Below are 25,881 nucleotides of genomic sequence, written 5' to 3'. Positions count from 1 at the left end.
TAGTTTTGTAGAACTAGTATTTACAAAAGTAATGTGTGGTGCATTTCTCAAACATGGCAATGTCTTATCTCTGTCAGCCGCCTGGGTAATGCCTATACTGAATATGTGTGTGTTTGTGTGTGTGTGTGTGTGTATCTGTGTGTATATATATATATATATATATATATATATATATATATATATATATATATATATATATATATATATATATATATATATACACACACACACACACACACACATACACATACATACATACATACATACATGCACACACAAATGGTAATATGTGACAACAAACATCAGAAACATTCATTAGAGATAAGAAAACCTTAATGCAAATAGTAGCATAACACAGTAGGTATACTAAAAACAATATAAGTATTGAAAAATAACATGCTGGTCAAATATAAAAGTATATGAGTGATTACAGTGGCACGAAACCACTGCAGTGGGGGGGGGGGGGGGGGTATGCATCTTCATCATCATCATCATCAGTAGAGCTTAATGCATTTAGCCAATGTTACATCATCATTTATGTTTAATCAGCATCATTTTATGTTATGTTTGTAATGGGAATCAGATGATTTAGTTGATCATTTCCTGCGCTGATGTAACACAAGGAAGCCATAGGCTGCCTGCATACATCGATAAATGCTTTGTTTTATAATAGTTTCATGTTAATAATGTTTTTCTCATTGATCAGTATTAACAGATGTACACACTAATCCAACGTCATACTATCACATGGAAGTAGATGTTCTGGTTATGCTTTTTCCATATTTTTTTGCATTTAAAGACTTGCATTTAAAAAAACATTCAAACTTGACATTCATGCATTTATTTGCTCTGCTAGTTTTACAAAAACACGTCAACCTTTAGGTCTAAGTTATGAAACATAAATATCTGTGACCTGCAGGCACAGCTGACACAACACAATTATGGAAATGGCCTGCAGAACCATTCTGTATGTTTTCAAGAGAAACTATGTGAATCCGACAAAGGACAGATGAGGAAATATAGACGTTAAAAGAAAGAAAACCAGAAGCTGCTTTGCATTAAGGTTTTTATCTCTCCCGTATGTTGATTCATCCAGTTTGGGGCTTTAGACTTAGCATGTCAGTTATCTATATTGGAGGTAAAACAGATTTAACTAGGGGTAACCAGCAGCTGTGACCCCATCTATTTTTAATTTATTCATTCAATATTGCTACTGAAAGTCGGTTGAACAATGCAAAAACTCATCTGACCTGTGCAAAGTCTCCAAGCCCCCTTGCACAATGTTTAAAAGATAACAATATAAAAAAAAAACATAAAAAAAAACACGTGTCAGTACTGTACCAGTGCAAATCCCATACAGCGACCATAAACGCATGCATTGTCACAAATAGGCTACTTAAAAGAGAAACTATTTAAAAAACGTTGATGTTTAAATGTATCGTGAGATTATGTTTTTTTGTTCACGGTCTGCTTAGACGTTCTCTGTGCATATCACAAACAATGCATTTTCATGAAAAGGACATTCTTAAGTATTTGTGCCTAAACTATAGCCATGTTTCATCCTGTTCATTTTATGAGTGTGACTCATTCGCGCACACGTGTATGTAAACAAGTGTATACGTCTATGTTCAGTGTTTTCCGACAAGAACAAAAGGCAATGGGAATGGCCAAACATATCGGAGCAAAAGGACGACATTTGCTCGGCGCGTGCGATTGACATACTAGTGAAAATACCAAGTATATCTATTCGCGAACAAATCAGTATCAGCTGGAATCACGACAGATCATTGGTTAAATGTGTGTGGAAGTTAGCTTTTTAGCCACTGGTGTTGGCTTTGATGTTGTGTGGAATGAAACCGGCCAAAGTGAAACATTTCAAAACAAACTTTCTTTGTGAATTGCACTTTCTGTTTAAAGAAATAGAGAAACTTAGATGCAGAAACCCATGCATTAGCTGGTTAACTAAAGGGTTGCTGCATCATCCAGAATCACATCCTCTGCCCCTGGCCAACGGGACGACCTTTGTGTTCAAATGCAACAAAAAGCGCTTAACTCCTGCTATGCCATGGTGTATAGAGACTAGTGTACAGATAGGAAGGTCAGCGGTATTCTGGGTATCTGCTATTTTTTGAAACTGTACTTGCCTTCGGAGGGGAATGCTTCCCGTATTAATGTGCTTTTTCCTCTCAGCTTTAAACACTGTTAGAATTCGGGATTGGGAAGGAGAGGCATTCATTCAACAATACACTAAAAAAAGAGAATGCTGTCACTTTCTGAGGAGGCATTTAAGAAAACCAGCACATATCTTTGTATGTTTGTTTGTTTTTATCATATGTGTTTATGTGATGGGAAACGAACAATGCAAAAGGAAAAGGAGGAGTGATGTTAAAATAAAGGGATAAACCAAAACGGTTGGTTTGCAGCCTCCACGATTCAGGTGAAATCATTCTGTTTGATATGTTCAATGACGTGATGCAAATGAAGGAAGGTTCTAGAACAGGCCTCAAGCTCTTCTTTATCTCAGCTATATATTTTTTTCATTATGCTTGTTCATGTACACCAATGCTTGGTTTAAAAAATACAAAAAGAATAAAAATAAAAAAATGGGGGAAAATCATTCAATAAAGATACATGAACAATTAGTTACTTGATCCTGAATAAAGAAAGGTACATGTATACTTTCTTACACCTATATGCAGACAAACGGTGTTTGTCAAAAAATTATTTCAATTTTCATTATTTTTTGGTTTTATTTTGTTTCTTTGTAAATAATAAACCTTTAAAATATAGAGAAAAAAAAAATAAAAGAACTATTGCCATTTACCACCAAGCTTCAGTGTGTTTTTGTGATGAGTTGCCATTTAATCTTCAACTTTTGCTTGCGTTATTTATTATTAGATTTACAATATACAGACATGACTGAGGTGTGCAATTACATTTTGCAGTTATGTATGAGTTCAGATTTTAATATTGGCTCATGAAAAATGGTAAATATTCTTTGCTAAAATCTCAGGCGTGGTTACAAACAGTTGCGCCATTATTATGATGCCAATCTAGACATACACTCTCACACATAACGTTTACAAAAAGGAATTTCCACAGCAACATCACATAAAAAATGTGCCCCAAAGAACCTTTCAATGAACAGTTCTTAAAAGAACCATTTTTAATAAGTTTGAAGACCATTTTAATAATCTGAAGAACATTTTAAATAACCTTTTGTCTAATGGAAAGGTTGCATGTTAAAGTTTCTTCATACTGTTGAACCATCGATGCCAATAAAGAAAAAAAAAAGAATAAAAACATCAGTATCTTGATCTTCAACAGCCTTGCAAACACACAGAAACCCCTAGCAACATCCAAAGTCACTCAGAACCACACTGCAGTGCTTTGGAACCACTTCTGATAACACATATAAAGATATTAAAATCATTCACTAAATCAATCCTATTTTTGCTGGTTTACACAAACAACTAACAACAACACTGAAGAAATCCATTCACTGTGAACACAAAATATTCCAGTCTGTAAAGCCAAGCTCTTCACAGCCAAAGGTAAAAGGAAAGATTGATCTAACCAAATCCTTTTGTTCCCTTGTTCAAGAACCCTCCATTGTGTGTCCAAAAGCTGAATCCAGACATGATTAATCCACATATAATGACTGTAAATTTTAGGTGACAGTAGAAGTGTTTGGAGAAAACTGAATAATTGTATAATGTAGGACCCAAAACACATGCAAGGAGGAAACAGGGGTGGAAGAAGGCCTAGAAACCAACTTAAAATCCCCTTCACTTCCTGTTGTGTCCAAAATTAGAAATATAGATGAACTATTTAACATTTTCTTATTGTTAAGGTCATCTTGCTTTCTGTGCTGTATAAGTACAGAGATTTAAAAGATAGTGTGTGACACAGTGATCGTGGGAGAGAACGGAATATAAATTTGGAGAAAGGAACAGAGAAGACATGTCAGTGACTCTTGTGGGTGAAATAAATTTCTTTGGGATGGTCAGGATTTCCATTCATTCCCCTCGGAGGCTGTAATCAGTCATGAAGTATTCATACATTGAGACCGAACCCTCTCATGGTTGGTGCTGATTAACAGGACACTTTACACACACTTTGGATTCATAATTCACAATCCTCAAAACAGGGATTATTAGACTTCTGCATGCCTAATAAATCTGAGATAGAATGAAACATTTGCATCTCTTTATATATAAATCCTCTTCAGGGTTTGATTATTAATCAGGATTTCATAATACCCTTACCCTATTTTACCCTTAAATATAAAAACATAATTAAACATTTTAAGAATACAATTTTTAAGATGTTTGACTAAAAAAAATCGGAATAATTGATAATATGTATCAAGCGTGAACCAATCATAAACCACTGAACCAAAATTTGAGTAATTTTCTTACTATTAATTCAGTTGTGCATTATTTTGAATTCATTATTAAATGCTAATTATAAATTAATTATTACATTAATTAACCAGGCCTGGACTACTGTGTTTTAGTTTTGTTTGTGCGCGACAGTCGTCCACGAGGGGCTTTCGCGCTGTTTTGTGTTTATTTTATTATTAAATTCTTTGAATATCCGCCGCTTCCCGGTTTACAAACCTCACAATCATGGGAAGGAGGAGGCGGGACCTGGCGGACATTCGTGGGTCGAGCAGGTGTCGCTCATTTCCAAATCACTCCACTGGCCTCGCTCCATTCCCAAGGCTCTCGGCCCCGCCCCACTCGTCACATAAGTGTATTTAATTTATTTTGCTTTTTTGTTCAAATTCGAAAAGTTCAATATTTCAATGTTTCAATATTCAATATTTCAGACACATGAAACATGCTAATATTAGCCTTCATAAGGTGTATAATTCATATTTGAATGATACAAATGATTAATATTTAGGGTTAGGGGTTTGAAACAAACTATTAGCAATCTTCACTAATCAATCCCAGTTCGATTTCACACAAACTCACACAATATAACAACATATAATTTCAATAAACAATATATTATATATATATATATATATATATATATATATATATACTGTATATATATATGTTAATATTTTAAGAATGTAGTTAAAGACCAGATGGCTTTGAATGAATGTTCTATTAACATAGTTAATTATTACTGGAAGAAAGTTTGGTTTATTTTAGAGAATCTTGCTGGAACATCAGCCTACATTTCTGAAAATGTTCCCTATTACTGTAGGGACAGTTAAAAAAAATGTAATAAAGTTTGAAAGTGTTTTCTCATTAGTGTATTGCATCAATGCATCAATTTTTCTGTCAGTGAAGGAGATAAGAAAGTCATGGGGTGAATTCAGGTTGATTGATTGCTATTAAAATGACTGGAGAATATAGTCCCAATCATCCTGAAGTAACCTCGACAGGTTTGGAACAACATGAGGGTGATTAAATGATGAAAGCGTTTTCAAATTTGGGGTTAACTTTTTCTTATTATTTTTATTTACAGCGTACATCCGTTCAGGCAACCAAACCTAAAACAGCGAGCCTGTCCTCCAACAAAAAACGACCATTGAAAACAGCTGTGTTTCACATGACAATAATTCAGCGAGAATTCCTATGTATAGCAAATGTAATTTAAGAAACCAAGCTATGGGTTTGGAAAAGGTCAAAGGAACAAGGCAAGTCTTCATAAGTATTTACCAAGTCAGTGGTTATGAAACAATGTTTTCATATTAGTATAGCCTACACATATATATATAGAGGTCTATATAGCATATATAAATACATGCTAAATAGAAAAACCTTAATTATTTGTGTGTGTATTTATGTATACATGTATATATATTCTGAAGTTGCTTTTCTCTTATAGGCTTTAACTCTGACCCAAAGCCCAAAATTTCTACAATGGATTTTTTGTTTCACTTACAAAATGTTTCACTCAAAAGCACGTCACATTAATGAAGTAAAAATGGTTGCGAAAGTTCCACACAGATAGATTTATTATCTTCAGAATATGAATATTTATAGGAATGCTAAAGCATCTCATCAGAATTTGTGTCAGCGTAACTGACCGCTGGCAGAAAGTGAATTAGTGTTAAACTTGATTTATTGGTTTCCCGCACAGCTGAAGGTTACCTTTGGGTAATGGAGGATGCCGCAGCTCAGTAATCTTCTGGGACTTCTGTAATTGCATTATTTCATAATGGTTATATATTTTAGGTGGCATTGATAACGGGAGTGAATAAAAAACAAAAAAGATTAATATCTCTTGGTGGATTTGTGCTGTATGGGTTTATTATCTGATTGCGTATAAATCGGAATTTCATTACGGCACTGTCAAGATCTTGAGATCAATGATGCCGCTTCCTCCAGCCAATCAGATTATTACAGTTTATTGAACTGGCAGAGGTTGTTGAGGTAATTGTTTGGGGTTAAAATGTTAAGCATGATACAGTAATCAGAGACAAGTTTCATGGACTTATTGTGCTAAAGATGCACATCCGAGAGAATAAAGCTTAGTTGTCCTACAGGCAACTTTATTTGTATTGCAGATTTTGCATAAAATAAAGAACATTTATTACTTTGCATATATATACGAATATAAGATTTTGATCATTTCAATGATCCTGTGTAAATTCCTAAAAGCAAAAATTATTCCATGCACCCTCTTAATAATAATACAACATTTTTGAAATATAAAAATTTGAAAATGTTTTCCAGAATAGTTTTAGATGGAGCTTAAAAATGTAGCCAGGCCACTTTAACTTGGGCAGTAATTTTATTTTTTAACAATTGGTATTATTTACAAAAATTCAAAACAAATGAAAAATGTAAACAAATTTTATAATCAACAAAAAAAAAAAGAGCATCACAGTGCAAGACAGTAAAACTGTAGGGAAGCACATATTCAAAGGCAGCCATCATCTCTGGACTTTCAGGATTTGTAGGCATTCTATTCAAGGTGACTTCAGAGGCACTTTTACAAATTTACTTCCTTTTTAATGCCAGATGCTTTGTTATTTGATTTCAATAAAATAATTATTACAGCTACTCAAGACTGGATATATACTAAAGAAAACATATAATGTATCTCTACCTTTTTTTATTTATTTTTTTCTCTCTTAATTCTTTCACTTTGAATACATGTATTTGGTTCTAAAATGAATCCAAATAGATCTCAGATATCTGACCTCCGTTTAGGTCGGGATACTTGTACAGTATGAAAGCAGAACTCGGGGTGACATTCTGGCAGTGAACACCAGTTTGCTCACTGAGGCTGCCCCACTGGGAGACTCTGGTCTGGGCAGCTGGGTCCTGATGACGGTACACATAAATGGATGGGTTTGATGTGAATGAAATGCATTTGTAGAAAACTCTTTGAATGAGAAGGTGTGTCCAAACTTTTGGTCTGTACTGTATGTATATATATATATATATATATATATATATATATATATATATATATATATATATATATATATATATATATATATATATAGTTTTAATTATAACCATAACAACCCATGTTCCTCTGCAGCAATCAGACGTCCCATATAAACAGTAACCTAAACTAAGCCTCTAACTGAAGTTCACATCCTGATCCTCGCTCATCTGAGCTGATCTAAAATGTCTGCTGTGATCACCGCAAGATTACAGACTTTATCTGCTCTGAAAGAAGGGAAAAAAAGGGCTGCCATGACCTGTGCCATGCCAGGGCTGCGGTCTAGTATCTCTAAAGATATGCTTTAGTGCTTTTCTCATCCAACAGCATGTCTAAAATACAAGCGAACAATGCAACAAAACTAGAAGGCATCCATCAACGAAGCCGTGCATCAAAAGGCATGTTGATTGTAATGGGAGCTTTCTAGTTTTGTTGCATTGGTTGCAATCTCAGTTTAAACGAGGTGTGAAAGGTTAAAAGGATATCGAGGGCATTTATGGCATTGAATTTGGGGTAAAAGCTTCATGCAGTACAGCACAGATCATCAGACATTTTCGAAGCTTCTTCAAAAAGCAAAGGCAGTTCTGATCTCCAAAACTGAGCTTTTTTTCATAAGCATGTTTTTTTTTTGTTTTTGTTTTTTTACTACGGTGCTCTCCGTGAGGCATTCACTTCATACTGGCTCTCTTAATTAGCTGGAAAGATGTTTCTGTGATTCTTTATATGTCAGACTCATTAGCTTCTTCCTGGAGATTTGTTCTGCTTACGAAATGCATGGTTACACTTTTCATATCTCTGTATTTTACTGAGAAACAGCATCAGAAATGAAATTTGCAGAGATATCTTTCAGTTCTAACGATTCATGATGCAAGGATTGCCAGATGGCTTGTTCGATTTGAATTGCAGTGTTTACATCACTGTGGCACTTCAGTTTCTTTAGCAATGCTTTCTAAGACTGCAATCACTACGTATGTTTCCAGAAATTGCTAATTTAATTAATGCCAAAAAATGGGAATATTATATCACTGCCTGCATTTAATGCTGTAATTTACTGTAAAATGTAATCTTAAATTTGCAGGTTATTTATTTAATAATAATATATATTTTTAAAAATCATTATTTTGCTTTCACTTTTTGTTGTTTTGCGATTATATATGAAAACACTATTATATTAATTGTTTACAAATTAAAATAAAAAAAGAAACGATTATAAAAAAAATTGGCAAATTCCAAACAGAAGTGAGCATCCATGTGCCCTACTCCCTTCGAAGGCAGAGCCCTTGAAGTGTGTTCTTTGAAGGGTGTGGGGAAATATTGTCTCGTAAAAGCATTTGGAACTCCCTTGGTGAAGGGAATGAAATAAATATTGCAAATAAATAATGCAAATAAATATTTCTTCTTCTTCTTATTATTATTATTATTTTATTTAAACATTGTCTCACTGTGTATTATTTACTAATAAACTTTTTCCAATTAAATGTGCTTTAACTTGATTACACTACAGTCTCATATCAAACAGTATCACATCAAAATAAAGATAAATTTAGCCTTTTCTACTTATGTTTGTATATGAATTCGAAATCAATCCCAACTTTGCTTTAAAATGCATCGCAAGATCTCCTAACTGAAGATCACATGATCACAAACATAAATCACTTTGATTAATCACATGTTCCCTTCACTAACGGACTTCTGGAAGGGCCCTTTGTGAAGGTATTCAGTTGTTCACTACAAAGTGCATTCCCTTCCCGAAGTGACCTTCAAGGGTGCAAAAAATGTGTGTTCAAGAGAACAAAATTGTCACTTCTGGTGGAAACTCCAGGGAACGTTCTCTAGTTAAAGCTTTGGTTAGATTCTCTCAAAGTTGTGAACAAATATTCTTCCAGTTACAGTAATAGGATGTTGGTTCAAAGCTACTGTATGTGGTCTGTAATAATGTTTATAAAACGTTAGCATAAAAAAAAAAAAAAAAGTATGTACACATCATTCATTCATTTTTCTGAAACCTTTAATTTGAGTTGGAAAACATTCAGAAATATATGGGAACTTAAAGTGTTAGTTCAACCAAAATGAAAATGGGGTGTATATGAATTTCTTCTTTCAAATGAATCCAGTCGGAGTTATTTAAAAAACTGTCTTTGATATTTCAAGCTGTTTCATGGCACTCAGCTGGCGATGCAGTGCATCAGTCCAAAAGAAGTTATACAAAAAGCACCCATCTTTAATAAAAAAACTCCAGGGGATGAACAAAGGCATCCTGTGCTAAACGATGCATATTTGTAGGAAAAATATCCATATTCCATGTACAAAAGTGAGCGCAAGATAGATTAAAGTGATTATTAAGTTTTAATTATGGTTATTTTTCTTACAAAAGCACATCAGTTTACTACAAGAGGACTTTGTTCACCCCCCAGAGCCATGTGAGACACTTTTTATTATGGATGGGTGCTTTTTATTTAATTTGTTTTGTACTGATGCACTGCATCACCCTCTGAGTGCCATTAAACTGATTTAATGATCAAAGACAATTTTTTTTATAACTCCGATTGGATTCATCTAAAGAAGATGACTAGGATGACTTGAGGGTGAGTCATTTATGGGCTAAGTTACATTTTCGGGTGAACTAACCCTTTAATGAGAATGTTGGCAAAATGTTCTTAGAATAGATTTTTGCTAGCTGGGCTGATGCAAAATGAAAACAGTAATGGATGTGGTAACCCCTGAGTAAGTCACACGGGTCTTTAATTTATTTAAAAAAGATTAATTAAAAAATATTAAATCAATTTGTATTATTATTAATTCCATGTCTTTATGTGAATTTAGGATACTTTCTAAAAGCGAAATCTGTTTAAGGTGTTATTTGCCATTCGGCCATAGGTGGGGTATTTATTGATTGTGCCTCATTTTCTGCAATTTGCTCCAATAGATGTGAAAAAGCTCAACCTCCTCTCCCACTCTGACATCTCTGACTTCTTCCACAATGAACAGGTCACATGGATCCATTTCCAGATCTCCAAATGGATTCCGAAACCATTTTTCAGCTCTTTGATTTGTAGTTCTATTGTCACTAAACCGGATTTCTGTAAACAAAAGATCATGTCTGTCTCCAGAGGAGTGCAGTGTTCCTCACCCATCTCATCCTTTTCTCACATCACCAAATTCAGCTTTTTCTAGATTTTATCTCACATTTCTCTTCAGAGTCATTGTACAGTCCCAGAGACCTGGAGCAAACATCTTCTGTTATTAAAAGTTCTGACTGAAGGCATTTCGAAGCAGCACAATAAAGCCCAAGAAATCTGCTCTGTCTTCTGAGGTTTAAAGACTAGAAACGCAACGCAAAGCCGCAAAACAAATAGCCTATTCTCCAAATAAAGAAATAAATAAAAATTACCTATTATGAATTAAAATATATTGTCAGATTTCAAACAAAACACTGCTTTTTAACTGCACTGCTACTATACTATATATTATACTATACAGTCCCTTCAGAAAAACGCGATGATGTGATGGCCTGATTTAATGCATAATCAGCCAAAGGCCAAATTTATGCGGGGTCGTATTTTTTCAAATACACGGCTCTTTTGCCGCATAAATTGCCAATTTCAGAAAGCAAAATATGCAAGGCTAGCTTGATTTCATAATCCCTGTATTTTTGTTGCAAAAAACTCACATGTATATTAGCAGAAAGTTAAAAAAAATGTGCATTTACTTTACACAAGTAAAGCGCCATTTTGAGAAAAAGGTGTCGGGGGAATCACCTTTTTTTCTCTGTTTCATCAAACCGCAGTTTTTGCAAGTTCACGCAATTTCATCGCATAAAATAGCAAAAATATCCCACATATTCCATTGCATTTTTTAAGAGAACGTGCCGCAAAATCAAGGATTTTTGCCCGCAACAATCACTAAAAAAAATGTGTGTGTGTGTGTGTGTATACAGTATATATATATTCTGTTAGATTTAATCACATTTCTGTTTCTTTGTCGCTTTGATTTTATGTATTGGCTATATGTTTTGGGGTTTGTTAGGTCCTTATATACGAACCTTGAAGGCGAGTACTTGGCACATAATACAGTGAAAGTTGCTTTGCTAAAAAAAAAGAAAGAAAAAGATTTAGCACTGCATACAACGTATAAAGTTAAAATGAACATTTTGGGAGCAATTTGGGAGTACTGGTTGCAAAAGGAGATATTTCTACCTCATCTGCCCTATAAAAATGTCTTCTGTTGCAGTCAGGTTGGACCATTGAAATTATGGCTATATTTATCGTATATAATAATAAAACCATTTGTATTAGATTAAAACATTATTTAGTTTATACAGTACCTGACTAAAGATGAACCAAGACTTTTATTAAGCCTCCCATCAAGGTAAATCCCTTGTAGTAAAACGTAGCTCTCCAGGCTGAGGAGGCATCAGGTTCAACAGCTTCTGCATAGGTCATGTAGAGAGTCCTGGCCCCCTGATCTCCATCTGATAATGAAGTCTGTAAAGAGAGATAAGTCAATCGAGACCAGCGTCATGAGACTCTCACGCCTCCAACCAAGAGCAGCTCTCAGGCTGAAGAGCACCGGAGGAACCAGAGGTTTGGACGTGATTCTCCCGGGGTTTTCCAGTAAAGTGACACATCATGCACAAGCAAATGTGAAACAAGAAAAAATCATATATTTATCAACGTACCAAAGAGCTTGTGTTTGAGTTAGACGTTTGGAAACACCTTTCTTTCCTTCTTTCTTTCCTTCTTTTTTTAACTAATGTGTTTTTCAGCTTATTTTCTTGTAATATTTTCAACATTTTAGTACAATTATAAATGTCTTTATTTTTACTGGTTCTTATACTTTAGCAATTTAATGCATTCTTGGTTTATAAATCCATTTATTTATTTATTTTTTTTACCCCAAACAATTTTATCATGGTTTTAACAAAAACGTTAAGCAGCACAAAACATTTTCCACATCAGTGGTTTTCAACCTGTGGTCCGGGCCCAGGTGGGCCGCCAATTATTTTCTGTTCATTTCCAGTCCATTCTAGGGCTGTGCGATTAAAAGAAAACGTCCTAAAATCACGATTTGAGCGTGCGCATATGCCTAACTCCAGGTTCACACACTGTCTGTGATGCGCCTTTTTTCTGAGCCAATGTTGACGGATCAGAGCGTTCTCACTGCGGTAAAAGGCTAGAAATAAAAACGTGCAAAAATAATTCATGTCTAACACATGAGCATAGAGTGAATTTGTTAGTGAACAGGATGCAGTGTAAGTGAGAGGAGACACGTTTTAAGTGTGCACACTCTCTCCTCGCAAAGCAGCGTGTATCTGAGCAAGCACGACCCGTTTTGTGACAGAGCAAAGGAAATCTGCTGCGAACAGAGAGATTCGCACTCGTGCATTATTTTAATGTGCTTTCGCGTTATATTTATGCGCTCTCACTGCTGACCGCATACACATACTGTATACACACTGCAAACACCTGAGGCACCGCTACAATTAATGAGCTCTATGAACAATGCATGGCAAAAAAGAAAAAAAAGTCCCTGTATACAGGATTTTTTTTTATTTATTTTTTGCCACAAGTCTATACATTTTTTTACATCTTCACTATAGTGATAATTTTGACTTATGTCTGTTCTAGAGATGTTACAACTTTTTGATAAAGCTCTGATTGGTTTTCTTTTGGAAATATGTTTCAAATTAATCCTGAATGCATTTATGACTGTAAAAGCACAATTGCAAAATTGATCAAAAAAAATCGCGATAGTTTTTTTTTTTTTTTTGTCCATATCGCACAGCCCTAGTTTATTCAATAAATATAGTTTAAAATCTAGCTTTGAGTACTAAGTTATTAACCCAACAATCGCGGGGTCAGTTAATTTTTTTGAAGTGGGCCGCGCAAACATATGTGTTTGGTTGTGTGGGCCGCGAGTTGAAAAAGGTTGGGAACCACTGTTCCACATAATAAGAAATGTTTCTTGAGCAGAACATTTTTGATTAGTAGTGTAGTAAATAAAGTTACATCAAAAACAACAACAACAAAACAGAAGAGGCATAACTAGTAACTAGTAAAAGTAACTAGTAAAGTTAATAAATACAATTTGTGTTACTTTTATTTTGTCTGTTATTTTGGTAATGTTATTTTTAAGCATCTAATCAAAAGCCTTTACATCAAAACTTTTTGGACTGGTAGTTTATGTTAAAAAGCTTTTCATCCTTTTACTTTGTTGGGTACTTAATAAAACAAAAACACCTTTAATGCTCTGAAGAGGTTCCAATTAACTTCAAAGAGCAGGGAGCTTTTTCATCTCTGTAAAGTAAACATTTTTATTCACATGATAAAAGGGTAACGTGCTGCAAAGTCAACTAAATGTGTAACGATTTAAACCGATGAATAGAGATACAGTGATAATCAATTTCTCTTCTCTAGTGGTACTGTCACCTTTATTAAAGTGACCAGGTTTACCTCACAAGAAGCAAGACAGAGGAGTAACAGAGGAGGCACTTTTAGTGACCAGAGACACATTTACTCCAGTTTGACGTGGATGGCTTGTTGACAGGCAGACAGAGAGATTTTAGCTGACACAAAGACCTGATCATAATTATCCTAAAGCTATTTTCCATATTATTGTGTAAAAATAGCAATCAGCAAAAACAAAGGAGACTAACATTAAAAAGCTTGTCAGGCTATTGAAATCACCTGGGCTAATGCAAAAGAGGTTGGATTAAGATGTTCCAGAGAGTCAAGCAGGACTCAAGAGGGAGACATTTAAAGAGAGAGTAATCAGCAGGAGAACACAGCGTCCCTAGCTGAGATGTTCATTAGCTAGTTGCCTAAAATACACACAAATATATTACTAGCATCTTACATTCAAAACACACCTTGTTTCTCTGATGCACGGGATTAGAGACTTATCATTTTAATCAGAGGTAGCCATTATCTCCTCTTTGCTGCGCAATTATGTTTGTATCAGAACTGTGTGGCAATCAGAGCATGTTGTCTAAACTGAAGTGCTCACGGCTGAAAAAGAGCACACAAAGTTTTACTGAATCGAGATTTTAAGTAAATATCTGTATTAAGAAAATGCAATAAAATAAAAACAAATAACCAATCATAGAGACAAATCACTATGTCACCATCTAAAAATGAAATATTATAATTTTTTGCTCTACTGCCATCCATTTAATTTCGTAGATCACTTTCGGCAGGCCATGTGACATCATGAAACCCAGCTGCATAACAGTGAATAATCCAGAGCTTTAAGTGCCCTGATCACATGGACTTCATGGGGTTTGTTTTGGTTTCTTTGACCCCATTGGTGATCCTATAATTTTGATGCTCACCAACAGAGCTTCCCCACAGCTGGCAATTTTTTTTTCTTTTCTTTTTTTGTGAAATATCATGATTATCATTAATTTCCCTCCTGAGCTATACAGAGGATTACGCATCTGCTCAAGGCCGCAAATCAATCCCTAGGGACCTAATCTTGTAAAACATGGTCAAATTTAAAGCCTTATACACTCAAATAAAGGCCTTTCAGTTTATCGTCTGCAAGATGCCTTTAAAATGTAAACAAAGATATTCAAAATATTTTAAATAACTCAAATCCAAGAGAATCCAATGCATTGACAAATTAGGCTACCAAATAAAGTGTTGTCTGAGACCTGTAAATTAATTTTAATTAATGTAACTAGCCATTGCACGCAAAAGCATGTGGAGACAATAAATAAATAAATATCTTCCACTATTAAAAATAAAAGTATTAGTATAAATTAGCAAAATATAAGTAAAATGTGAATGTGAAAACACCTCCAGAAAACATATTTCTTACACAATACTTGCTCACAGCACTGACAAATGCTTGCTGAACAAAACCAGCGAGTGTCCATTTAGAAGCCGGCGTGAAGCAGAACTATACCAGAGCTCAACCGAACACTTCTCTGCTTAGTTCATTTTCTTCTTCTGAAAATTAAATGTAATGAAAAAGACAAAGGATGAACACTACAAATGAAATAATAATTAGACACTTGCGCATAATAATTAAAGAGCTGTAGGTGTGAATTAAACGCGGAGTCAGTAATGAGCTGTGTTGTGTGTTGAAGACTTCAGCTGCAGCATCTGTCTGGATTTAACTGGCATCAGTACAAAGCTAAAGGAACTGCTTGTTCAGTCTGACCTAAACTGCACTATTAAATACATGTTCAGGGTTTCCAGGTCTGTGCCAAGCCAGCCTCAATGGCATGCCAACATCTGTAATATTGTTTTTTTTTTTTTTTTAAGTTGCACACCCAAGATAACGTGCAGATCTGAAAGTACGGGGTGGGGGGAATGGGTTGATGGGGGTGCTGCAGAAAAGTATAATGGACAATTAATTAATAAGTACTTATTTAATTACTTAAATTGGTAAATAAATAAATTAATATTTACTCATTTTAATAAATGTATTAATAAATATAGGACTTGGAAAGTAAGGATAATTAATTAGTAGACACTTATTTCCTTATTTTTATTATACTTGTATTTAAAAATAAATCAATACATATTAACAATTTTTTTATTCAAATAAGTAACAAAGTAAATAAATAAATATTTACTTATTAAAATAAAGAACTTTGAAAGAAAGGATAAATAATTAATAAGTACTTATTTTTATTATACATTTATTTAAAATAAATAAATATTTACCGTTAATAAATAAATAATCAAATGTTTACTTAAAGTACTTGAAAAGTAAGGATAATTAATATATATTTATTTACTTATGTCTATAACTTTTTTATTATTTTATTTTAAGTAAATAAATAAACAAATAATTATTTAAATAAAAGGTAAATACATAAATGAGTGAATACATAAGTAAATATATAGATAAGCAAATAAAGCAAATAAACAATTTCTTATTTAAATAAGTTAACAAACCAACAAACAAACAGACAAGGGTATAAATAATGTTTTTATTTCACATGACCAGCTGAATACGGTTTCAATTATTGGACACTTGTGCTCGAGGAATAAATTAAATTGTGAACAACATATTTTGGTAAACTTTCGTGCTCAGTCCAATACAGCTGTTAGATTGACCTGCAAGCACCTTTAATGTTTCAGAATAACAGCATATTCTATAATCTGTCGTGACTGAATTTGCTCTGAGCTGAAGGTTTAAGAGTTTGTTTTTAGTGACCTAAGATCATTGCGTAATAGTCCGTCCTGCTTTCATTGTGCTGATCTGTAGTGGTTTGATTACAGTTTAACTCAGCAGAGGATTGAGCTGGAAGCCACTGAGTCTGGCTCTTGTTTAGACAAGGATTAAAGGCTAACGTTTACACAGGCTAGAATAATAATATAAAAAACTGAGAGGAGGGGGATGAATAAATGCATTCGATAAAGATTAAAAAGATTACCCGAGCGTTAAGCCTGTAAATTAGCCTATAGGCCTACTACTGTCTTTTGCAGCCGTGCTGCCTGCTGACCTCGCGACTGTGCTGGAAACCTGGAAAATTCACATGAAGTGTTTATTAAATTGCTTTCTCTCACTCGCAGAGAATCATTACATCATGATGAAATCCTTGTTAAGGAATGGCTGAAAATCTGCCATTTTAATCAGCCAATGGCAGACATCGCTCTGAGGCAATATGATACCTTGCATAAATGCCAGGATGCTCCACAGGGGCTTGTGCAACACTGGAGATATTAATCATGTAAGTGAGTGGTAATGTTTATGTGCAGTTTTAAGCAGTGTCCTGATTATGATTACATATATTAACCCTACTATGCATGAATGATTAAAATCACAGAGGAAATAAAATGTTTCAGTTATGTAATAAAACCAATTTTTCTTTTTTTTTCTTTTCTTTTTTTTTGCAAATTGTGTAAAAAAACTAATTAGTAAAAAAAAAGAAAAACATTCACATAAATTACAAAAAGTAAAATGTGTATATTTCCTGATACTTATATAAATACAAAATATATGAATTATTAAAGAAAGAAAATATTTCCGGTTACTATTACCACTGTTATTAACCATTTACATATTATAACAAATGTAAAATACTACATATTTTTATTACAGAATTATTTAAATATATATTATATATATATATATATATATATATATAATTAAATTGTAAGTAAAATTATGAGTAGGAATCAAGTGTAACCCATACATTATGGAAATCTGGGGTGGTTTTGATGTCACATCACACCCAGCGCTTAGTAAACAACAGTGCACTATTCTGTGCATTCACTATTCTATTCATTATAGTTATTGTGCTTTATGTGAACAATTGCCATTAAATTGAGTTGCGTTAAAGCCTTTGCTTTGCCATTACTATACACGTAAACAGTCACGAAACTCTACAGGTAAATGAAGATTGAAACTCCAGATGCAATATTTATTAAAGTAGTAATACACAATCTAATGTCATACCATGGGCAATCAGTACATACAATTGCAACAGGGAAAAGGCACAGCAAAGGGTAATCCAGGGAAACCAAACCAGTGACCAAGACAAGGGCATAATTTCGACCATTTCATTTACTTGACAGATTCTAAAACTGATGTTGGGGGTAAAGGTGTGTTCACACTGACATCAAATCAGTTGCTGGAGGTAATTTGCATAAAGTTAAAGTTTGCATTTGCATAAAGTTAAACCGTCTATAACTTGTCCCCTTGCTAACAATTGCTACTCTGCTGGAAACTCATTGAAAATTTACTTTTGGTAGTTGCAAATTGCTATCTGTACAAATGCCCCTTAATTCTGATGAACAGTCCTTGCTTGCATTAAACAATTCAAACAAAAAAAGCAAGTAAATCACATTAAGTCAGTAACATAATCTGTATTACACATATTAGGTAACTATTTTCATATTATGTTTGACCTACCTCATTTATCACATAGACTTGAATGGAATTATTGTGTACCATGATACGAAGTTAACAACAAAACAAAGAAAAAGATAAGAGTTGATTCTTTGTTAACAATATTATGACATCCATTACCTGTTATCATTATTATAAATTCATTAAAATTACCTTACACTAGAGTTTCACAAACTGGGGTTCTAATGAAATCATAAAAATGTCAAGTAAATATTTTAGGTCAAAGGGGTTCGGCTCACAAAAAAATCTTGTGAACTTCTACATTACATGAACAAACATTAATAAACATAAACAAGATATTACATGACCAAAGTCTTCCAGGTTTGAAATATTTTTGTCCAGACATCCAATGTAATTATAAGTGGAGTATATAAGTCACTGGATGATGAAGATTCACAGCTATGCATCGGCAGTGTTTAATAACTGCCATCATTATTAGACTAATGTCTAATAAAAAAGAAAAAAAGGACTGGGGTGAATCAATAAATTATGCCCTGATCAGCAAAGCCCTGAATGTTAATTTCCAGTCCAAGCATGCTCAAAACCCCTCTGATCAAGTTCAAGCTCAGCCCTCCACAGTAAACCTGCAGGTGCTCGCAGGTTTGTTCGCATGCATTTATTCATGCGATGCTGCACTGATTTTTGCATCCCTTCCAGGAGGTTCATTGTTCAAATAGTTGTGAGCAGGCAGCTGCCTGGTCAGATAACCCATTAGAGATGAGAGCTCAGTCCAGGACAACACGGACACTTTTCGAACTAATGCATTAATTCATCATTCTCATTGTACTGATGTATTCAAAGCCAGACCTGAGAAAGAGCTGCAATGCTTTCCCGTTCTTCCCCCATCTCGATTGCTTTGCTTTCATGGCATTCTTAGGGAACAGAAATGAGTTAACGTTCGTAGGAACTGACCCGTGTTTGTCGGATGTCTCAAAGTCCTCTGGCGACCACCAGCGTCATCATACTCCTGTGTGGTTTGATACAGCAGCTGTTAAACGGCTGAGTCAGCTGAGCTTGCCCAAATAAACTGTAGAGAAAGAGCAGGTTGGGACATTTCAGAATTGCAGTAATTGGCTTGGTCTCATTACAAATAAATAAATGGAAAACAGAGATGCTAGAACATCAGCCAAAAAGGCCTAATCTATTTCAGTCAGCTTTATTTTTTATTTCCCCTATTGCATTATTTAACATTATATTCAATATAAAGTACAGCCATTAAATGAATGAAATTTGAAAAAATAACTTAAGGACTAAAATACTTTGTTAAACAATGACTCAACAACTATATATTAAAAATTATATATATAAAAAAAGAAAATGAAGAGAAACATAAAACAGTAATTTGACAAGTTAAACAAAACTTTACTGTCTGGACATTATTCATTAATTTTACATACATTTCCATTAACAGTAAACACTGGAAAAAAATAATACATTTAAATGAATAATTACAACGTAAATAAAAATTATAATAATACAAATAATAAATTAAGGTAAAACTAAAACCTATTATGATTTAATTACTTTCATGTGAAGGAGAGTGAAATGCTGAAATGCTGAAATGATATTAGCAGGATCTGTGGTGAGAAAGGTTATTATTATCCAGTGAGATCTCGTTCAGAATATAAAACAACAACTCAGACAAAACACACCCTGAGACAGGGTTTCTCCAGACAAAACATTACAGTTCTCAAAGACTCTGATTCCAAACATCATCAACTCACAGCTGAGAAACGCTTTTCAGAACAAAAACAAATCAAGTCACTGATAATAACAGCAAGCAATGAAACAAGAAGAGTGAATGCGAAAGCAGAGATTGGAGATTCTTGCTGGCACTGACTCTGGTAGTTTGTCACTTGGGTGTTCCAGTTTACGTTTTTCCTCTGGGATGGATGGGATGAGTCATTTTCTATTGTATATTTATAGCCCTCCTGTTCAACTTGCTCAGCAAGGTATTCTCTCGGTTTTGCTGAGTTGGTTATATCGATGTCAAATAACAAATGTGATTTTGTGTTTAAGTAAGAAAGTCACCATCCTCCCACTGTTTAGATACACACAAACCCCAGCAATAGGCTGAAGATAACTTAAGATAATTCCCCATTAAACTGCTCAGTGATTTCCATTATATTAAGCTGACTCCCCATACTGAATTCTACTGAGTAACTAAAGCAGCCCAATTCAGCTGACTGAATTATTTGAACCCAAGCAACTAAATCTGAATACAAGAGACTCATTGTTCAGTTTTGGCTTTTCAAAATGAAAATGTAACCTAAAAATAACAAACATGAAGATACAGAAACACTGTTTCTAGCCTCCTGTTACTGTAGTTGCAAAAATAACTCTGTTTTATGATGGATTGCTGCCTTCAGTGAATATTATAAAAAAATAAGAAAAAAAAAATTGTATGAGACAACAAAATCTAAAGAATTGGTATGAAATGGAGAGAGGCCTGATAAATTTGTATACGATGAGCAAGGTGTAAGAATTTCTAAAAGATAAGAATTTGTGTAAATTAATATGAGACTGTGAAAGCGTAAGAATGTGTATGAAAATGGCGAAAGTGTAAAAATCTATATGAGATGGTGAAATTTATACAAGATGGAAAGATCATAAAAAAATCATGAGATTGTGTATTAATGAAATATAGAATTTGTACAAAATGGCAAAAGTGTGAGCATTCGACTCGAGATGGTGAAAACGCAGATTTTCCACAAAATGACAATACTGTAAGACATTATATGGGAACGCGAGATTTAAAAAAGTTCTCAGCTCTCAGAATGAAAATGTAAATGTAACTGAAATTAAACTGAAAGATAATTCTTATGCGAATTCATCCCGGAGAGCTTTTGATAGTGTCTTGTCACCCAGAGTAGATTGTTTGCTTCAGTTGCACTACCAAGGACTTAAATGCTCCAGGAAAGCTCTTTTCACACTGATTTTTAGGAGGGGTGATTCTTTTTTTTTTCTTTTCTTTTTTTATGACATGTTGGTGTTATATCTTGTTGTGCAGAAAACACACTGCAGCCTCAACATAAAGTCATTTTAATAAGGCAGTCAATGATCTGGAGTACATATGTTAAGGTTTTCATGAACAACAACATAAAAAAAAAAATTTTTCCCCACACTGACACTTCCTCTCTCTCACAATGGCTGCAGATGTAATATGCATTTTGGACTGTCTGGCCTTTCTGTGGAAGAGACATGTCAGAGTGTGGTGTGAAGTCTCAGCAGTGACGCCTTACAGATTAGCCTCAGAGAGACACATTAAAAAATAATAATACGGGGTCTGGCAAAAACGTCAGCATTATATAATCAGAGAGAGAGAGAGAGAGAGAGAGAGAGAGAGAGAGAGAGAGAGAGCGGAGGATGAGAGGAAAGAGTAAAAGCCCAGCGGCTCGAAACTTCACGCCTCTCTCCAACCACCTCCAAACATGAAAGGATTCAGTTTATTACTTTACCTTTGATTAAATTGGAGCTTTATTTCACAAATTCACAAGGAATCATTAAGCATGTTTAAGTATATGTATGAACACATAAGAGAATTTAATGGGTTTTTTGAGAAGATGGTTAACATTAAACTAAAATTGAAGTAATAATCCATGTTCAGTAAAAGTTAAATCTAAAACAAGAGTGTTTGTTGCTTACCACTAAAAAACTATATATTTTTTTTGTTATTTTCATTTATTTAAATCCCCCATTTGTTTTCTTTTTTTCCTTTTGATTTTTTTATACAAAAGACTTAGAAATGTAAAACTTGAAAACCTTTGAAAGCCTTAAAATATTCAGTTTCAACAGGATAAACAAGGTGTCAACAGTATGGGTGATAACATGATTTAAGTGAGAAAAAAACCAAGAAAAAAAAACCTTTGGTGTGTAAAGTTACATTTGATTTACTTAACTCTGTTGCCATGGCATATGAAACCATAAAATAAAAATGTTTTAAACATCTTTGTAGTTCAAATTGTACAAAAGTGTTTATCAGCCTTTTAATTGAGCTTAACTTGAATCAGGAATCTCTTTAATATATTTCTGGTCTTACTGTTAACAATTCAGAAGTTATTTCTAAAGAAAACCTGTTAATCTTTCATTAAAATTAGTCCTATTTCATTCCTTCGGTCTCTCACTCCCTCAATCGAAACCCCATGGTAGGGAACACATGATCACTCCATAGGGTGCATTAATAAAAAGCCATGCACACATAAAAATAAAGCTAAAGAAAGGTGTGACTTCCCGTGTTTCTGTTGCCTTTGCAGTCTGTTATTTATTTTTTATCAAATCTGGTTTGCTGTGCTTGTCCTGTTTCTCATTCAGGGGTTATTTATGAAAATATCCCTATAAAGTATGATGATTGTGTCATTTCTTTTGCACTGTAAGTATTGGCTAGGTACAGTACATAAATAATTGCAGTTCACAGTGGGTACACATTGTTTTATTATACTGTACTCACGTAATTTTGCCATTTTCCTCTCCCATTGTTTTCTATCTTCACATCTTCGCTCTTGTTCCATCTGGTTTTATTCCTTTGCTTCTTGAATTGAGAGTGTGGTTCCACAGAGATTTCAGCTCTATGAGCCACTTCCTGTGGCAAAGAACTTTACACAGACGATCTCACTGGAGCAGCATGATTCATATAATGGAACTGTTGAAAACACTTCACTGACTTCTTTACGCACTTGGATTTCAGTCTTTCCCCAGTTTGACACCAAACAAAAGGCTTCCCATCAGACCCGAAGGAATTAAACTTGCTGCTATCACTAAAGAGAACTTTCGACCAGTTCTCCTCTCTCCACAAAACATGTTCCTCAGCAAACATAAACCTAGCCTTTTGATTATTTCTGCTGATGAGAGGCTTGGTCGTTTTCAGATCTATACCCTCTTCAGCAGTGAACTGGCAAGCAATTCCAGCTGCAGTGCTGAACCCCTTCCCCATTGAGAGTCTCCGCATTGTGCTGTCCTCTCATTCATTTGTCTTACTGGACAACCAGGACTTGAAGGAGTTAGTGTCATTACTGTTTGAAGTTGCAATATTCAAGAAATCACAGATTTTGAATGGCTGTTCTTGCGATGTCTGAAAGGGTCATCCCTTAGGCCTGTCATCTTAGAGCGGCCCTCCTTCTTACAATCACAGTGCAATTGGGGGAATGTTGCCAGTTAAATAGGGTTTGTCATATAATTAAGGGAATTAGCACCAGGTGCCAGATTAACACCAATAATTTGGAGGTATTTGTAAGTTTTATTTTTTAAATATTAACATACACACATAGATTTGAGTGATTTCAGAGTGTGTCATTGAAAACAATAAGCGTAATGTGCTTTGGGGCATTCAGAGCTTTAAAGCGTTTTTGTAATAAGTTCAAACTGTTCTTTCCTTCAATCAATGTATTTTCCCTCTCTCACACAACATCTACACCTCCACACACACTTACAGAAATAAGAGCACACTGCAGTCTAGTATAACGCTGATTCAGAGCACGTTTCAAGCTGATGGATTTGATAAAGCACAAGAACTACAGCGTTTCTCCAATTTACTTGTAAAAAAAGTCAGACAGCATGACTGGGGATGTGTGGAGGAAAAAACACTACCACACAGAACAACAGACAAAATGTGTAAGAAGAAAATAAAGAAATCAATAAAGCTTTCATGACAGATATTCAAATAAAACTCGACGGTGAAGGAATTAGGGAGCAATCTCAACCCCTTCCACTTAACAGTAAAGCAAGAACAGCAGCAGCAGGAATCCTCCACGCATCACTTAAGAACCAACACTAAAAAAACTATTTATGATGAAGCATATCTGCAGCAGAGACTTGCCTCAGCACAAAGCTCATCAAAAAAGAAATATCTCATGGAGGGGACCGTTAACGCTGCGTCCTCCATCCCTGGGAATTTCATCATGCTGAGAGAGAAATATTCAAAGCATTTCCAATCAGTCTACAAGAACAATGACAACTGTGGAAAGTGCTGACTGCGATTGAGAAACAATTATACTTTAACAAACCTTGATCAAGAGAAGCAGAGGGCTGTGGTTGAATCTGGAATTACTTATGAACAAACAGAGGGGTCATTCTAAGGTTACAGGTAAAGGTGAAAGGTCATAGGTCACAAAAGCCCTGAAACAAATCATCCAGCTCTGTGATTACTCACATTACATTTACCAAGTCTGAATTTTTTATTTTTTTATTCTTAATCGTACTTACATGCTGATTTGCTGCCCAACAAGAAGTATTTTTTATTATCAATGTTAAAAAGAATTGTGCTGGTTAATATTTCTGTAAAAACTGCTCAGTATTTTGGATTCTTTGATAAAATTTATTTTAAATATTATATTTTTTGTAACATTATTTATGTCATTACATTCACTTGGATCAGTTAAATGAATCTGCTGAATAAGAGTACTAATTTAAAAATAATAATAATAATAATCTGTCAATGTAACCAGATGTTCAAAAAGGGAAAGCAAAGAAAAACTAAACAAATTAAGGTCAATAAAAATATTTAATTAAATCAGTGACGATAATTAACTGGGGCTTGTGGCAAAAATGGCGCCAAAAATGAACAACGCCCCACAAATTCAAAATAATGCAAATTTTTCTGAAAAGTAAAGTCTCTGCAAAATTAAACTAAACACTTTAAGGATGTCACGATTATTAGAAAATGTTGAAAATGTTGAAAACATCCGCTTACCTTGTATCACATTTCCTTTTACGTGTTGTCTTTTGCAGCGTTGAGAATTGTAACAGATTACACATGTTTCTGGTGAGCTTATAAATGCAACGGCCAATCAGAGGCATTCAGATTAGTCAGCACTGAAAACACCAGAGTTCACACTGCACTCACTGAATGAATTACATTAATGAATTACGCAAATTTATCTAACATCATGAACAAAAAAATGCAGAGATACAAAGGGATTAGTTTCGCCTTGTAGACAGCTTGAGTGCATACTTTCAAAGACGTGATGATAAAATAAATATGCTGAAATCATGTCTTCTATGGGTTTTGACTTGGCGATCACATAAGCTCCTCAGGAAGCTGTAGGCTATATTGACCAGAGTAAAAGACACAAACACTCATGCGTTTGAGCAGGTTTGATGTGTCCAATTTCCAGTCAGTCAGAGCAAAGATCATCATCATTGGAGCAGCATCAGACCCACGGGATCAGAAGTCTGTCACCGGGGTACCAACAGCACCGTCACACTCCAGAAAGTCCTAGACAACAAATCCTCACAACTCATACTCTGTATATGACTGTGCAGTGTGCCGTATGATGATGGATGGAACTTTAGCGCAGGATCAACCTCCAGAACCACCGCAGAGCAGCTTTCAGGGCAGTTTAACACAGACCGACGCACATTAACATCTCATTGGCAACGTCCAGGAGAGAGTACACACACAGGGTTTAAAGTCATATTTACATATTTAAGGTACTAGATCGATGCAGCTTAGACTTTGAGGAGAAACTAGGCTTAATTATGGGTTTTGGTAAAGTTAGTCAGGTCAACAAATCAAATCTTAAAAAGTGTTTTAAAAGTGATTAAAAAAAAAGTAGGATTTTACAGTATCTGTAAATGATTAAAAAATAATAGTTGTAT

At 34.4% G+C, this 25,881-nt stretch overlaps 1 long non-coding RNA gene across 2 annotated transcripts; it reads right to left on the bottom strand.

Annotated features, from left to right (window-relative positions):
- Window positions 1-11,431: 11,431 nt before the first annotated feature.
- LOC127941518 (uncharacterized) lies at window positions 11,432-24,488 on the bottom strand. Of its 2 annotated transcripts, XR_008149050.1 has the most exons (4): window positions 24,288-24,488; window positions 22,736-24,185; window positions 19,201-19,315; window positions 11,432-11,906 (listed from the first exon to the last, which is right to left on the bottom strand). It is a non-coding gene; the product is annotated as an uncharacterized LOC127941518 (long non-coding RNA). The 2 variants fall into 2 exon arrangements; XR_008149049.1 differs by lacking the exon at window positions 11,432-11,906 and having other exon boundaries at window positions 17,792-19,315.
- Window positions 24,489-25,881: the final 1,393 nt, after the last annotated feature.

Source organism: Carassius gibelio, chromosome A21 (genome assembly GCF_023724105.1).
Source record: "Carassius gibelio isolate Cgi1373 ecotype wild population from Czech Republic chromosome A21, carGib1.2-hapl.c, whole genome shotgun sequence".
Taxonomy (NCBI): Eukaryota; Metazoa; Chordata; class Actinopteri; order Cypriniformes; family Cyprinidae; genus Carassius; species Carassius gibelio.
This window is presented reverse-complemented; position numbering and strand designations above follow the sequence as displayed.